Below are 13,563 nucleotides of genomic sequence, written 5' to 3'. Positions count from 1 at the left end.
AAATTGGTGCACGGGGCAGGGGTTCGTCAGTCAGGCCTGCACCCTCTCCAATCTGGGACCACTCAGGGGATGTCTGAATGCCGGTATAGGCCCTGGGGATCGGGCCTAAACTGGCAGTTGGATACCTCTCTCACAATCAGGGACCGCTGGCTCCTAACCACTCACCTGCCTGCCTGCCTGATTGCCCCTAGCTGGCCCCCTGACGGCCTGATAGCCCCTAACTACCTCTGCCTTGGCCTCCGCCACTGTGGCTATGTCTGGAAGGACATCCGGTCTAATTAGCATATTACCCTTTTATTAGTATAGATGAGCAAAACCTCATCCATATCATTTCTAACAACTTCTGGGATTTTTAAAAATAAAAGTTTTATTAGGGAATGACAGAAACACAACATATATAGAGGAAAAGAGGTACAAAATTTAACAATACAGACCTGAAAATCAGAACTATCCAATATGTTTTTGTAATTATTTCTCAGTTTCTTAAATACCTTTACCAATTTCCCAACTAAAACAGTATCAAGTTTTTAAAAAGTTAAGTCTCTTGGAAGGTGCTAGCTTTTAAGATGATAAAAAATGTCAAGTTTTCTAGTAACAGGATCAATTCTACCTAAAAAATGTTTAAATGTAACTCATAAGTTTCATGAATAACCCTACACATCACAGAGATCATCAGGAATGACAGTTTTTCTTGTCTTAAGAAAAGCTAAGGTATAAAAATCCAGACTTGCAAAAACATTGATTAATGACACAAAAAGATTTAACCATTAGTATTTCAATTCATTCCACATATTTATTTTTCAGCATCAAGTTAAAAATAATTCAACTGTTTGAACAAAAACTGGAAGAGGGAAGAACAATTTAAATGGTTCAGAAATTAGTTAGCAGTAGGAACCAGTTGTTACGAGTAGAAACGAGGAAGAACTCATTTAACTATTTCAGTCAACAAAAAAACTAAGAAGATTTAAAAGATTGAACTGGGACAGACAGAAGATGACTATAAGGTTTTAGATATTAAATAGAAATGGTGAGCAGATCTATGTAGAACTAGGAATTCTGAAGTGGAGCTGGAAGTCTCTTCTATTAGAAGTGAAAAGTAAGGGATTCAATAACTGTGCCTTGCATATAATAAGCAAGACTGGACACTCAGAATGAAGTAAGAGTATGACAAGAGAAAAGGAAATAGCCAAAATTTAACCTCGGATAGGGGCCAGCTTAAAGCAGATTCAAAGACCCAATAAAGCCAGTGATAAGAGGGTTACCTAGGTACTGAGCACAATGTAGGTGGTTCAAAGAGGAAATTCCCCTACAAGCCTGCATCTTGAGATGCCTGATGTTTTCTTCATCTACTTGTTTTTAATTTTATCTTGCTGAACAGTATGTATTTATGTAAAACACGAAACTATTCACAAAGTAGACTATAAATTCTTCAATAAACATTGTGTGAATGAACAAAATCAAGATGAAATCGGTCAAAAATAAGGTTAGTGAGCAGAAAAGTTAACATAGCAAGCTTAAGGCTGTTATCTTTAGAAAGGCTTGCTTGCACAGCTTGCTCTTGACTGGCATGTGGGAACCTAGATTTCAGGAGCATCCCCACAACAATAATTCTAAGAGCTACTCACTGTGCCAATGATTTATGCTGCATACCTGCTTTTCCCACTGAGAATCCAGACTTTTGTACACGCTAGGCAGAGGTGGCTACATAATAACTCAAATCCAATGAAAGCCTTGGGTACTAAATTTCTAATAAGCTTCCCTGGTATACAACATTTTACAAGTGTTGTCACAATTCATGCCTGGAGGAATGAAACCTGTCCTGTATAACTCTACTGGGAGAAGATTCTTAGAAGCTTGTATCTGGTTCCCTCCAGATTTTGCCCCACATGCCCTTTACCTTTAATTATGCTCTGCATCCTCTCATGATAATAAATCATAGCAATGATAATGACTATATACTGGGTTCTGTGAGTCCACTTAGACAATCACTGAACCTGGGGGCAGTCAGGTTCAGTGATTGTCTAAGGACCCAACACACTCAGTTACAAAGAAAAAATGAATACTAGCAGTTTTAAAAAAAATTATGCAGAAATTTATACTTTTCAGATGTAACTCATAAAAATTATTAAAGATCAGGTTTATAGTTGAATACAAAAGAAACAGAACTAGTAATATGAACTACTAGAATATCGTACAAATACACTTATTATAGTTGAGGTTGTCATGAAAATTTCCATAAATATCTCATCAATAATGGGGGGGAGGAAAGGCCAATTTTATTGAGTGAAATGAAAACCAGAGTGATCCATTCAGAAGCCTGGGTTAGATGCCCTGACATTTATTTGCATATATTCTTGAGTAAAACATTCTATGAAATAGCTTAAATCTATGAAATAAAAGTACCACATTAACATGGCAGACGAATAGGCAGACCTGTCTTGCACCTCGTCCCAGGGCCAGACTGACGGCCAGCTGAGGAGGAGACGTATATCAAGGAAGGTCAGAAAACACCCGGGAGACTGGTAGGTCACCACACCCTGATCCCCCAGGCCCCAAAACAATCCAATAAAAATGGGCAAAGAACTTGAATAGACAGTTCTCCCAGGAGGACAGATGGCCAATAGAGATATGAAAAGATGCTCAATGTCACTAATCATCAGAGAAATGCAATTTAAAACCATATGAGGTATCTCCTTACACCTGTAAGAATGGCTTTCACCAATAATCAACAAACAGTAAGTGTTGTCGAAGATGTGGAGAAGAGGGAACCCTTAAGCACTCTTGGTGGGAATGCAGATTGATATAGTCAATGTGGAAAGCAATTCCATTTCTCAGAATACATTAAAAAAAAAACTCATAACACTAATTTGAATGAATATATGCACTCCTATGTTTATAGCACCATTATTTACAATCACTAAGACTTGGAAGCAGCCCAAGTGCCCATGAATAGATGAGTGGATAAAGAAACTGTAGTACATTTACACAATGGAATGCTATGCAGCTGTAAAAAAAAGAAGGATCTCTTACTCTTGAGACAGCATGGATGGAGCTAGAGAACATAATGCTAAGTGAAATATGCTAGTCAGAGAAATACAAGTACCATATGATTTCACTTATATTTGGAATCCAATGAACAAAATATACTAACAAAATAGAAACAGACTCATTGGCACAGAGAATAGACAGTCAACTCTCAGAGAGGAGGGGGGGTTGCACTAGATGATAAAAGTTGAAGGCATTAAGAAAACAAAACAATAAACATCTCACAGACACTGACAACAGTGGCGATGACCAGAGGGAAAGGTGGATGGGTGGAGGTAGAAGACAGTATGGGGAGGAGGAAAATAGGGATGGAAGGAGACTTGATGGGGTGGTGAACACACAATCCTATCTAATAAAGGAGAAACATGGTAATTAGCTGTACGTCCGCTACCCTTCCCATTGGCTAATCATCCTATCCAATAAAAGAGAAACATGGTAATTAGCCGTACATCCGCTACCCTTCCCATTGGCTAATCAGGGCGATATGCAAATTAACTGCCAGCCAAGATGGCGGCCGGCAGCCAGGCAGCTTGAAGCGAACATGAGGCTTGCTTGCTTCAGTGACGGAGGACTCCAACATTCCCCGCCTGCCGCTGCCGGCCTCTGAGCTTGCAGTCTGAAACATTGTTACAAATATAGAAGCTAAACAAAACCCCAGAAACCTGCTTATAGCCAGCCGGGATCTCAGAGCTGGAGTTCAAACAGTGTTTCGATTTTAGAACCCAAACAAACCAGATACCTGCTTTCAGCAGTGGAGGCCTAAGAGCTGGAGCCAAGCCTCAGAGCTAAAGCTAGCCCAGAATAAAAAAAAAAAAAAGAAAAAAGAAAAAAAGGAGCGGTTGGAAGCTTCAGTCACCCTCCAGCCTGAAAACAGCCCTCAGCTCCTCACCCAGACTGGCCAGGCACCCCAGTGGGGACCCCCACCCTGAAGGGTGTGTGACCAGCTGCAAACAGCCATCATCCCCTCACCCAGACTGACCAGGCACCCCAGTGGGGACACCCACCCTGATCCAGGACACCCTTCAGAGCAAACCAGCCGGCACCCACCTGTGCACCAGGCCTCTATCCTATATAGTAAAAGGATAATATGCCTCCCAGCACCAGGATCAGTGGAGCCGAGAGGCCTCCCGGCACCGGGATCAGCGTGACAGAGGGCAGCACCCAAACCCCCTGATCGCCCTGTGGCTCTGTGTGTGACAGGGGGCAGGGCCACAACCTCTCCATCCGCCCTGCTCTGTTCGTGACAGGGAAAGGCGCCCCAACCCCCTGATCGCCCTGCGGCTCTGTGTGTGACAGGGTGCGGCGCCCTAACCCCCTGATGGGCCCTGCTCTGTGTGTGACAGGGTGCGGGGCCCCAAACCCCCACCACAGGCCCTGCTGTGTGTGTGACGGGGGAGAGCCATAACCTCCCCATCAGCACTGCCCTGAGTATGACAGTGGCAGCGCCCCAACCCCAATTGGCCCTGCTCTATGGGTGATAGAGGGCGACGCCCCAACCGCCCCCCATGGGCCCTGCTCTGTGTGTGATGGGGTAGAGCCATAACCTCCACATCGGCCCTGCCCTGAGTGTGACAGGGGGCGGTGCCCCAACTCCCCTATCGGCCTTACTCTGTGAGTGACAGGGGGGAGCTCCTCAACCCCCTGATCGGCCCTGCTCTGTGCGTGACAGGGTACGGAGCCCCAACCCCCCTGATGGGCCCTTCCTTCATTTACACAATGAAATGCTATGCAGCTGTAAAAAAAGAAGGATCTCTTACTCTTGAGACAGCACGGATGGAGGGGGTGGATAAAATGATGCGTTAACAATAAGCTTGTGAGTGACAGGGGGCGGCGCCCCAACTCCCCAATCAGCCCTGCTCTGAGCCCGATCAGGGGCTGCACCTAGGGATTGGGCCTGCCCTCTGCCACCAGGGAGCAGGCCTAAGCCAGCAGGTCGTTATCTCCTGAGGGGTCCCAGACTGCGAGAGGGCACAGGCCGGGCTGAGGCACCCCCCCTCCCCGCCAAGTGCACAAATTTTTGTGCACCGGGCCTCTAGTCTATACTAATAAAAGAGTAATATGCTAATTCTATACTAATAAAAGAACAATATGCTAATTAGACTAGGAGACCTTCCAGGAGACCTACTGGATATCCTTCCGGACAAAGCCATGGTGGCAGGGCCGGGGCAGAGGCGGTTAGGGGTCATCAGGCCAGGAGGGGAGGACAGTTGGGGGTGGTCAGGCCAGCAAGGGGGGCAGTTTGGGGAGGGCCAGTTAGGGGCAAGTAGGCTGTTGTCAATGGGGGCGAGCAGGCCGGCGGGGGGTGGGGGGGCAGTTGAGGACAAGAAGGCCGGCTGGAGGGGAAGTTGGGGAAGAACAGGCCAGCAAGCAGAGTGGTTAGGGACTATCAGGCAGGCAGATAGGTGAGCGGTTAGGAGCCAGTGGTCCCAGATTGCGAGAGGGCAGTCGGACATCCCCCGAGGTGTCCAGATTGGAGAGGGTGCAAGCCGGGCTGAAGGACAACGCCCCCCCCCCCCCAAACCGTGCTCAAATTTCATGCACCGGGTCACTAGTACAACATATAGATGATGTGGTATAGAACTGTACACCTGAAACACATATAATTTTAGTAACCAGTCATTCCAATAAATCAAAAAGAAAAATCCAAGAACTTCTACCACCCCAAACCACTTTTCAAACTAAAAAGCAGTTAACAGGTATGGCTGAATAAGGTTCAGCAGGGATCTCACACTCCACTATATTAAAAAAAAATACAGATTTCAAGGTTAAATCTTAGAGATTCTAATCCACAGTAAATGGGATGGGATTCCAAAAACTGAATTTTTAATAAGCACTCTCAAGATTTTGGTGTGGTATCTTAGCCACACTTTATTCTAAGTAATGCATTGTTTCCCACTGTCTTTGGTCCTCCCCTCATCTCTCCAAAACCAGAGACCACAAACACTTAAATTAGGGGATTTCACAAAGAAAGTCATATGTCTGAAATGGGTATTTTGCCATAACATGTTTTCTTGAAAAACTTTGAATTCTGCAAAATTGCACACTAAGAATAAAGCTGTTTAGGAAAAAGAGTAGGAGCAAATTACTCAAAATTATGCAAATTTATTATAACCAGAACACTAAACAAAAAGTTGCGCAGCAGCATTGACGGGTTTGGCTCAGCAGTTAAGAGAGTCAGCCCTCACACTGAAGGGTCAAGGGTTAGATTCCTGGTCAAGGGCAGGTACCTGGGTTGCAGATCCCTGGCCCCAATCAGGGGGTTGTGCAGGAAGCACACCAACCATGTGTCTCTCCCTTCTCTCCTTCCCCCTCCCTTCCTCTCACTCAAAAAGTCAATGGGAAAAAATCCTCCTTGGATGAAGATCAAAAAAATTTTTTTTTTCTTTAGGCACTTTGCCTATGCAGCAGCTGGTTGAAGCTTTTTCCTTTCTATTTGAAGGGTTAACCCTAATCCTGCTATTCTGATCCTCTGCTGAGGAAAAAAAATTCACATGTAAACCAACACAATTTCAGTTTATACTGATACCATTCTCCAATTTACCAATTGTGTTTGAGCAAATGGTGGGGTAAAAAGAAAATGTGGTAACCAGACTATGTCTCTTGGGAAGGGGGAATGGAAGGGAGGGGGTGGATAAAATGATGCGTTAACAATAAGCTTGTATCTGACAGTCCCTTGTAACTGAATTAATCTAGTTCTGTGCTATCCCAATGATAGCCACTAGGCACATATAGCCATAGAGCACTTGAAATGTGGCTACTCTAAATTGAGATTTCATATAAGTGCAAAGTACAAACTAGATTAAAAAACTCAGTACAAAAAGAACTAAAACAGCACATTAATATTTTATACTGATTACTAGAGGCCCAGTGCACGATTAAATTGAGCGCATGTAGGGTCTCCGAGGCCCAACCTGCTATCAGGGCCATGGCCGCCGCCCCTGGAAGCCTCGCACCCTCGGCACTCTCCGCAGACGCTGTGGGCGCCCACAATGCTCCAGAAGACCCGCCCACCACAGCTGCTGCGGGACACAGAAGTCCTGCCCTCCATGGGACCTATCAATGCACCTCCTGGTAAGTCCGGTAGTTGGTCGTGACACTGTCACGGTGTCACGACCTCAGGCCTTTTATGATATAGATATGAACTATTTTTTTATATAATGGGTTAAATAGTATATATTAAAATTAATTCCAGATTTTGGTTACTAGAAAATTTAAAATTGCATACATAGCTCAGTGAACAGCACTACTCTAGATGAAAGTGTACACTGACAATTAGTGAAAGGGGGCTAGGGAGCTAGTTGGGCTCAATGGAAAGAGAGCAGACTGGGGACTGAGGGCACCTGGGTTCGATTCTGGTCAAGGGCATGTATCTCGGTTGCAGGCTTGATTCTAGCCCTGGTTGGAGTATGTGCGAAGGCAACAAAATGATGTGTCTCTCACATCGATGTTTCTCTCTCTCCCTTCCATTCTCTCTCTCTCTCAAAAAAAAAAAAATCAATGGAAAAATATCCTCAGGTGAGGATTAAAAAAAATAAAGAAAATGAAAGGGGGCTAGGGGTTCCTACTGTGCATAGGACATTTCTCAAAGAACTGTACCCTGTCTGAAAAATCAGCTCATAATTCAGCTAAGCCTAGGACCTAATTCTGCTTAATACAATATGCTGAATTTTCTAGGAATTTAACTGTTGTGCTAATTGTACTGCAGTGTTCTTAGTTTTTGTTTCAAACTTTCACCAAGATGTTTACCACTTGGAACAATGTCATTAACCAACAATACATTTGCACTTGTATCTATTACAAATAATATCAAGGCAAGTCCTTTGTTAATAGCTAGGACCGAAAATTTTCCGACTAACAGATAAATGAGAGATGCAGCAGCTTTCACTGGATTTCATTAATAAAACTTGTTTTAAAAACAGTACTGCTATCCTATGTTTATCCCAAATAAATATGCTAAATATTTATAGTGATAAAAACATCTTTGTGAAATGTACATTATTACATCATTTCCTTTGGAGCCACACATATCATCCCTACTCTTACAGGTGTAGGTAGTATATACTGGTCATCTACAGCAGTCTAGCCCACAGGCTGTATAAGACCAGAGAAATCATTTGGTCTGGCCCTGACAATGCATTAGGAGTGAGTTAATTAGATGTTTGACCAAATAAAGAAGGCTAATTTTGTAAAGCCCACAAATGATGTTATAAATATCCAAATGGCCCTTGGCAAAAAAACAAACAAACAAAAAAAAAAAAAAACAAAAAAATGTTCCTGACCACCGATCTACAGGCTAGAAATGGAGATTTTACAAAAATACTTAAGGGAAAGTGCACATGCAGAAGAATGAAGTTGAGTTGGACCCCCTTTCCTCACACCATATACAAAACTAAGTCAAAATGAATCATAGACCTAAATGTAAGAGCTAAAAATATATAGGCATACATTATCACCAAAAGTACAAGCAGAAAAAAAGAAAAATTTGATAAATTAAACTTTGTCAAAATTTAACTTTTGTGCTCCAAAAGACACCATCAAGAAGATAATACACAGAATGGGAGAACATATTTGCAAGTCATATGCAAAGAACTTTTATCTAGTTCCACTAGTAAAAATTCTTACAACTCAATAAAAGAGATCACTAAACCAATTTTAAAATAAGTGAAAGATCTCAACAAATATTTCTCCAAAGAAGACATACAAGTGGCCAAAAAAGACATGAAAAGATGCTCAACACATTAACCATTAGGGAAATACAAATCAAATCTGCAGTGAGATACCACTTCATACCCATTAACATAGCTATAGTAAAAAAGACTATATAATGAGACACAGAAAAACTGGAACCCTCATACAACTTGTTGCTGTCAATGTAAAATACTCAGTTGCTTTGAAACAGAAACAGTTTGACAGTTCCTGAAAAGGTTAAACACAACTTACCATGTAACCCAGCAATCATACTCTAGATATATGTCTAGGAAATGAAAACATACGTCCACAAATGTTCATTGCACACTATCCTTAACCAAATGCTGGAAACAAACCAAATGTCCATTAAACTGACTAATGGGTAAATAAAACATGGTATATCTATACAATGGAATTATTCAGCAAAAAAAAAAAAAAGTACTGCTACATACTATACAGTATTTTGCCTCCTACTAAATAAAAATGGGGCCATCTAACCTCTTTGGTTACCTTTATTTGTCAAATAAGATACGGCTGACAGTGTGTAGAACTGCAAAGATCACAATTACATCTGAAATGCTAGACTTATGAATGTTTACTAACCACTCTGAGGTCTGCCACCTGACGTTTTATCACTAAGGAATTCGAGAATATTTTAGACTAAGACTTTTATCCTCCCTTCTATTTGAACTCTGGTGAAGGCTTTATTAACAAAGTAACAATAAAAGTATAGCACCTCCTAACTGCCTATACCCTGAAAATTAGTGGCTTTTACTACTTCTATTTGCTTAGACAAATTATCAACACATGACTTGACTCTCCAGTCATCTTAGGCACTTTATTCAGAACAAATAGCATTACGAGGCTTTGGAAGAAAGAGTAAAGGTCTCCTCATTCTTACTGACTCCAGTAAATTCACTGGGTTCACCCTAATATTCTAACTACTCGCCCACTCATTCTCACCTACATTTCAAAACACTCTACAGAATAGTCAAAGTAATCTTTTAAAGGGTGACTCAGATCATGACATGTGTTTTCAATTTTAATGAGTACAGAGGGAAGCCATTCAAGTTCCTCTGTCCCTTCTTACCTTTCCAGCCTCATCCTGTAGCAGTGAGCATGCTAGCTAGCTGTTCTGAGTTCTTTGAGTACATGCCCAGTTCTTTCCTACCGTAGATCCTTCTATCACCTTACCTCTCCTAACTTTCACGCTTTGCCTATTTTTTTTGGCCATCCTTCCAGCTTAAATGCCACTCTTTAGAAAAGTAAAAACCCTCCCTGACCCCCAATCTAAAATAAGTCCCCTATCATAGCACACACCTCTCCTTATTATCTATTTTAAAGCAGTGTAATTACAGTACATCTTACCTACTCCATGCTTTCTTGTTTTTAAATTAGTTAAGTGGCTAGTCTAATGAAAGCATTCCTTTAAGAAAAAATAGGCTAGTATGAAAAATAACAGAAGCAGTTTTAGAAAAAGTTATCAAATTTTAAGATTCTGAAAGGGTGAGTAATGGACAATATTGAAAAACAGTATTATCCTTTCCCAAGATGACGACTTCAGAGACACAGTACAGCAAACAAAGAGGCAGGTCCTGAAATGCCTGTAGGTCTCTCCAAGTAATTTAAACTTCTGAGTCTAATGGAGCAAGAATTAGCTGATTTCAACTTTGGAAGCGTTATGGCACGCCTCAATCTAAGAACGGGTGAAAAACGAATGCAAAGGAATCTTCAAGTAAGTATGTACAATGCCTTCATGTTTCATACACTTAAATTCTCAGTTACATTAAGATAGTAATAATACAAAGGTCATCTAACACAAGAAGAGATTTAACTGGGTACAATTAAGTAAAGAATAAACTTCAGTCAAGGGAAATAATATGAGCAATGGCACGAAAGTAGGAAAGCACAGGATGGCAAGAGTTCTGAGGGCAGTGAGTAAAACCAGTTTAACAAGAATATGAGGATTCCTACGTGAAATAAAAGAAGAGTAAATTTAAGTTAAACTAAAGACTACACAATGGCCTCGGAAACCAAACTAAGAAAAAAATAGATTTTACTTTTCCTTATGAGGAACTCTCAAAGTAAATAACTAAGAGTCTAATTTTTGCTTTTGAGTATTTTTTGATGCTTCTGAACAGTACTGGGTTCATCATGAAAAAGCAGATTAGAAGTATGTACCACCTCCTACTCTCTGCCTACCTCCTTGCCATCACAATTTTCTTTATAGCACAAATCATAGTATGAAGTCATCCTGTTTATCTAGTTTATATTGTCTGTCTCCTTCCATGAAGAAATTCTCTGAGCACAGGGACCTTGCCCTTCACATGATGACTATAATCCCTGTAATTACAAGAGTGCTTGAATCTGCCATAAGATGCTAAAATAAAATAAACAAATGAATGAAGGCCCAATACTTAAAACAGGAGCTGCTCTTATTGCAATGTGGGCAGTATAGGAATAAGGATTACTAGCCCAGTCACAATCTTGGAACATCTTGGCTCTATATAGCATCATTTAAAAATGAATGACACACACACACAAAAGAATTTTTTAAAAAAATGACTAACACAGACAATAGAGTGGTGAAGGCCTGGGAAGGGCAGGTGTGGGGTTGAGAGGGTCAATGGGGGGAAAAAAGCAAATAAAGGGGACATCATTTCAACAATGTAATCATTTCAACAATGAAAATAAAAAAACACAAACACACAAATGATATAGCCCTAGCCTGTGTGCTCAATGGTTGGAGCATAAACCTTAGCACTGAAGGGTCATGGGCTCAATACCCATTCAAGGGCACATACCTGGGTTGCAGGTTCGATCTCCGGCCCTGGCAGGAAGCAACCAATCAATATATCTCTCTCGCATGTCTAATTTTCTTTTTTCTTCCTCCCCTCCCCGCCCCTCCCTTGTTCCCCGCCCCCTCTCTCTTTCTCCTCCACTCTCTAAAAATCAATGGCAAAAAAAAGTCCTCGGGTGATGATTAACAACAATAAAGAATGATACAGTCTCTAGAGATTAGTTGTCAAAAAGGCCACTAGTATTAGGAATCCTGTGTGTCATATGTAGGTATATAAAGTTCACCTGTTTAAATAATATGACACAGCAAAAAAAGTTTTTTAAGACACCCATTACCTCCAACACACTGTAAATGTATAACAATATTTATTAATAGGAAAAAATGCTCTACTCTCAGCATGCTATTAGCTGTACAAGATAATATAAATGGAAAGAGTGCTTCTCCCAAAATTATGAGATTAGAAACAAAAAACCTATTACAGCAGAGTTACCTCAAAGCATTAGTTTCCCTTACAGATAAGATATATACATCCTGCATATCAGATATTTACATTACGATTCATAACAGTAGCAAAATTACAGTTATGAAGTAACAACAAAAATAATTTTATGGTTGGGGGTCATCACAACATGAGGAACTGTATTAAAGGGTCGCAGCATTAGGAAGGTTGAGAACCACTAAACCAATTTTATACACATTAAGTGGCAGATGCAAATGTTACTTAGAACAAGGTACTTGAAAAATAAAAACAGAAGCTCAGAATAATTAGGGGGAAAGCACCAACAGATCATATTTGCTGATAAAACCTACATAACAATTATGGCAACATGTTTTGGACAAGTATTACACACTTCAGGGCTCTCCCTTAAGTCTCAGTCTTTCACTTAGAACCCTTCTTGTCCAATTCGCAGCGCTAGCCAGACTTAGATTATATAGATTTATTGAGGAACTGCTTCAAACTCTCAAGGAAAAAATAATTCCTGCACTGTAGAATCTGTTCCAGAAAGACTCAATCATAAAAGTAACCAACTACAAAATCCTGACAAAGATGACAAGAACCATAGAACAATAACAGAATTATGGGAATTCACAACTATATACACCTTAGTCTGGTAATGCACAATGGCTGAATATTGAATATAAATCTTGAATTTAATTTAAAAAAAATAATGCTATCAACAGAGAAGACAGCTGATACAATTCAGACCACTAACAAAGCATTAAAACCTAAATGTAGTAAAGATGGATGTTTCCTGATTATGAAAAAGAAAAATTTCAAATAGGGATGATCTTTACATAATGACCATCTATCACCAAGATACCTTTTATTACCAAGATTCACAATTAAAAGCCTTCATCCATTTTTTGAAATTGCAATAACTTAACCGATTTTCTAAAATAAAGAACAAGTATCCTATCTAATAAAAGAGAAACATGGTAATTAGCCGTACGTCCGCTACCCTTCCCATAGGCTAATCAGGGTGATATGCAAATTAACTGCCAGCCAAGATGGCGGCCGGCAGCCAGGCAGCTTGAAGCGAACATGAGGCTTGCTTGCTTCAGTGACGGAGGACTCCAACGTTCCCTGCTTGCAGATGCAGGCCTCTGAGCTGCAACTCTAAGCAACTATGTAACAAATATAGAAGCTAAACAAAACCCCAGAAACCTGCTTTAGTCCGAGGGCTTCAGCCAGGAGGATCGCAACATAGTAAGCAAAGGCCAGAAACCTGCTTTCAGCAGTGGAGGCCTAAGAGCTGGAGCCAAGCCTCAAAGCTAAAGCTGGCCCAGAATAAAAAAAGAAATAAAGAAAAAAAAGGAGCGGTTGGGAGCTTCAGTCACCCCCAGCCTGAAAACAGCCCTCAGCCCCTCAGCCAGACTGGCCAGGCACCCCAGTGGGGACCCCCACCCTGATCCAGGACACCCTTCAGTGCAAACCAGCCAGCACCCACCCGTGCACCAGGCCTCTACCCTATATAGTAAAAGGGTGATATGCCTCCCAGCACCAGGATCAGCGTGACGGGGGCAGCGCC

General features: G+C 41.3%; 1 protein-coding gene across 8 annotated transcripts in view; it reads right to left on the bottom strand.

Moving 5' to 3' along the window:
• The window catches only part of WAC (WW domain containing adaptor with coiled-coil), a 105,168-nt gene that overhangs the window by 45,415 nt on the left and 46,190 nt on the right, over positions 1-13,563 (bottom strand). The gene's annotated exons all lie outside the window — the stretch shown is intronic.

The sequence above is a fragment of the Myotis daubentonii genome, chromosome 1, assembly GCF_963259705.1.
Source record: "Myotis daubentonii chromosome 1, mMyoDau2.1, whole genome shotgun sequence".
In the NCBI taxonomy this organism is placed as follows: Eukaryota; Metazoa; Chordata; class Mammalia; order Chiroptera; family Vespertilionidae; genus Myotis; species Myotis daubentonii.
This window is presented reverse-complemented; position numbering and strand designations above follow the sequence as displayed.